This window comes from Lepisosteus platostomus, chromosome 24, assembly GCF_059453375.1.
Source record: "Lepisosteus platostomus isolate fLepPlt1 chromosome 24, fLepPlt1.hap1, whole genome shotgun sequence".
In the NCBI taxonomy this organism is placed as follows: Eukaryota; Metazoa; Chordata; class Actinopteri; order Semionotiformes; family Lepisosteidae; genus Lepisosteus; species Lepisosteus platostomus.
The window spans coordinates 875,558-879,082 of record NC_142634.1 but is presented as its reverse complement, the minus strand read 5'-3'; the positions used below and the strand labels follow the sequence as shown (position 1 = coordinate 879,082).

The 3,525-nt window shown below is 42.1% G+C and overlaps 1 long non-coding RNA gene across 1 annotated transcript in view; it reads left to right on the top strand.

The window, feature by feature from the left end:
* Positions 1 to 3,525, top strand: part of LOC148641333 (uncharacterized) — a 338,459-nt gene that overhangs the window by 324,694 nt on the left and 10,240 nt on the right. The gene's annotated exons all lie outside the window — the stretch shown is intronic.

The window sequence follows — 3,525 nt, the reverse complement described above, 5'->3', positions numbered from 1 at the left end:
CTTTGTCTGTAAACAATAAATTCATAAATCAATAATAACTGTAACACTTCATCTCAAAATGATTTGAGAGTTTGTTCAATTTAAACTGACCCAAAAGCAGATGTCTTACACTGAAAAAGATTCTTTGCATTGCTCTACTGATAATGAACTAATTTGAAAACTATGTTTTAAGTGGAGTGATCACTCTTCTGAAAAAGTCAACAGATTTTCAAAAGTGGTGACAATTAGACCTCTTAATTCCAAAACATTCAATAAGAACAAGAGCTGGGCACAAGTGGGGTGGCTAATCAGCCTCTATTCTCTTCTGAGCTTCATTTATCTACTTTTCTACTCTTATCCTCTTCTGGTGTCCTAGCTGTTGGAGAATGAGACATGTCATCTTCAAAACAATGACACAAGCAATACTGAGATGGTTTTCAAGTCACAAGAAGACACTATTTTTAATAGTTAAAAGAAAATATGTTCAACATATACAGGTATGTGCAAAGTATTTTCTGGAACTGGTCAGTTATCCAACCACTCCAGAGACTGTCCTTCACCCTAAAATGATTTCCTTGAAACTCTGTAATCAAAGAGGAGCTCTTCTCCCTCAGCAATGTCCCTCTTCGATCTTCCGATCGTCTCCTTAGCCGTGAGACAGGTGCAATGTTCTTCACATGAATGCACATTTTTTGTGTAGGTCCATCAAAAAAGAACAGACATCTCATCTCTCCCTCTGCCATCTGTGCCTTTAGGGCTTCTGCAGCTGTCTTTGCGATGACCTCGCCATGGTAATCACACACCACCTCTCCTTTCTGGAAACGCCTGGAAGTCACAACCTTCTTCCCCTTCACTGGATCGTCAGTGATACTCAGGCCTCTCCAGGTTTGACGCTTTCCATCTTTTTAACTTGCCTTTCATTTGGTTGTGCATCTGTGTTGGGCTTCCACTTCTCAAGCACTTCAGACGCTGTTGGTGTATTTGCAGTCCAGCCCATGCTTTGAAAATAGCGGGTCACCTGGACTTCTGTTGGTAACAGTCTAGCGTAATGGTCTGGAATGAAAACTAGAACAGAAACCCTGAGAATTGATTCCAAAATCACTTTGTCTGTTTCTCTGTGAAAATAATTAATATGTAAACTTACCAATAATGTTCTGCAGTCTCATTTTCCTCTGATCTGATCTCCACCTGTCGTAACAGTGTCAGTCATGACTTCCAGTCAGTCTCAGGCGCTCTTTCTTTCTGGGAAGCTGCCCATCTAACGACACTGGAAACTCCTGTGTCAGCTCCTGGAAGGCTGTGGCATCATCCATCTTCGGATTTCCAGATCCTGCAGCTGCCACAGGGGATGTTGGTGTTGATCTGATGTAAAAGCGAATATTAGATCACAATAATCTCTGTAACACGTTGGCTGAAAATAACTGAAAGTGGTGTTTTCTCTTCCAGTTATACAGCAGATGTGCATACTGCAGCACTGAGTGGCGATTTCTCTCTTGATGTTTCAAAAGCATGAAGTAATTGCTGTTTTTGACACACGAATATTTTGTCATATATTCAGAACATGGTGAAAGTTACTGAGCTCCCTCCTCTGCAACACCTTCAATGACTTCAATGGCTGAGCAGATGTTGTCATGTGTCAGCATCCTCTAGTGTTTCTCTGCAGTACCATCAGAGTGGGCCAGATAATCCGCCATGATGCTCTCCTGTGCATCTGTGAGCCTCTTTGTGGCCGTCTCAAATGCCCTCCTGGCAGCCTGGCTGGTGATGAATGAGAGGTGGTATCTACAAAACAAACACATACACACAGCGTATGATTGTTTCCAAGCCACAGACAGTTTGATTAATACATTAAAACAACTTTGTGATATGGTTTACTTCTCATGCAGTCTTCGCAAGTCATTGGAAGGATTATAAATTGGCTCCCCCATGGAAGAAATGAAAAACATTTCAGTCTCTGTTCCACAGATGCTATCAGTGGCAGTACAGTGTAGTCTAGTGAATATGAAACATCTGAAAAAACAGACAAAATGCATTTATTGTACTTTTCAACTATTGTTGAATGCCAAAGACAGATGTTGGCAATGAACTGGAGAGAGTATATCAGCGTAACTAGACTTACATGTTCTTCATTCAGGCAAAGCATGCCAGCAGCTGTGAGGAGGTTGTGTGTTTTGCCACTGCTATTATCGCCAGTTTTTACCCTCTTTTTGACACAAAATTCTTTCTCTGCATCCATTCCTGGACTTGAAATCACAAGCAATTCAATAAATAATATCTAATAATAATATCTGCCAATGATGATTTTACAGTAGCAACAACGGCACCCAGTAATGAAGTGTATGGAGAGTGTTGAGTATTTCACTCAGTCAGTCTGACCCACTTGGCTGGGTGCTAAGCTTCTGTAGGACGAAGCGGCTGGGATCTCAATGAGGACTCACAAGTAGGGGATGGTGTGGAAGAGAGATGCAAAAGATGAATGTGAAGGAGAGAAGGGGCTTACATATATCATGAGGAGGTGTCAACAAGAATCATTACAATTTAGTGCTGCTGTGGCTGTTTGAACCTGATGTTTGCTGTTCATTAACTCTTGTTCCATATGGAGTTACTGAAGAGAAGTTGGGGTGGAGACCAAATTCCACTCTCACACTTCCGCTCTCCAGTGCATTCAATCTGCTTGACTGAACACAGAGCTGAGAGCATCTTCTCCCTCACCCCTCCCTCCAGTCCAGTCTTCCTGTAAAGGCTCTAAGTAACAGGAGCGCCCTCCTTAATGACAGTGATGAGCCCTGACCAGCACTGTTATTCTGTCTCTTTATAAACATCAGATCATTGTGTCATTGTTAGAATTTGACCAAACAACTGAAATATGCAAGACTGTTATTCTTACTGTTATATTCTTTATCACCCCTAGGTGATGCAGGTGCTTCAGCTGAATAATGGTCTGCAGGTAATACAGCACAAGAAGCTGCTCAGGCATGGTGATGTCTTCTGAGGTGTGCATCTTCTCCAGTTCCGCTCCACATCTCTCTTTGCAGCCCTCAGCACCTTCCAGCAGTCACTAGCGCTTGGCCCAGGACTCTGCAGCTGTCTGTATCTGTGGCAGAAGGAGTAGTACCATCAACATCAATTCCTGTCATGTACTGGAACCAGAAACCAACTGGAATCAGAGTTCCAAATGGAAAATACCTCTTTCTGATGATTTCCTGTGAGACATCCTTGCTGTTTTTTTGCTGAATGTCCTTTAGGATGCTCTGGAAGATGATGATGACGTTAGCTAGGCTTGGATCCTCCTGTCTTAGGTTGGTGGCATTCAGGATGTAGCACAGGAACCGGTTGATGTTTTTGATGTAATTAGCAATGGTTTGGTGAGACAGTCCAGTCATCCTCAGTTGGTAAAAAAATTGCTCATTTTGGGAATGTCCTTCACAAACATCAAGAATGCTTCAGACGGATCCATAAAAAATAGGAATCTGGAAACGTTGTCGATCTAAAATAAAGTTTTTAGGGTTTATTTTTAGGGCTGGCACAATCTCAGATGGGTGAATT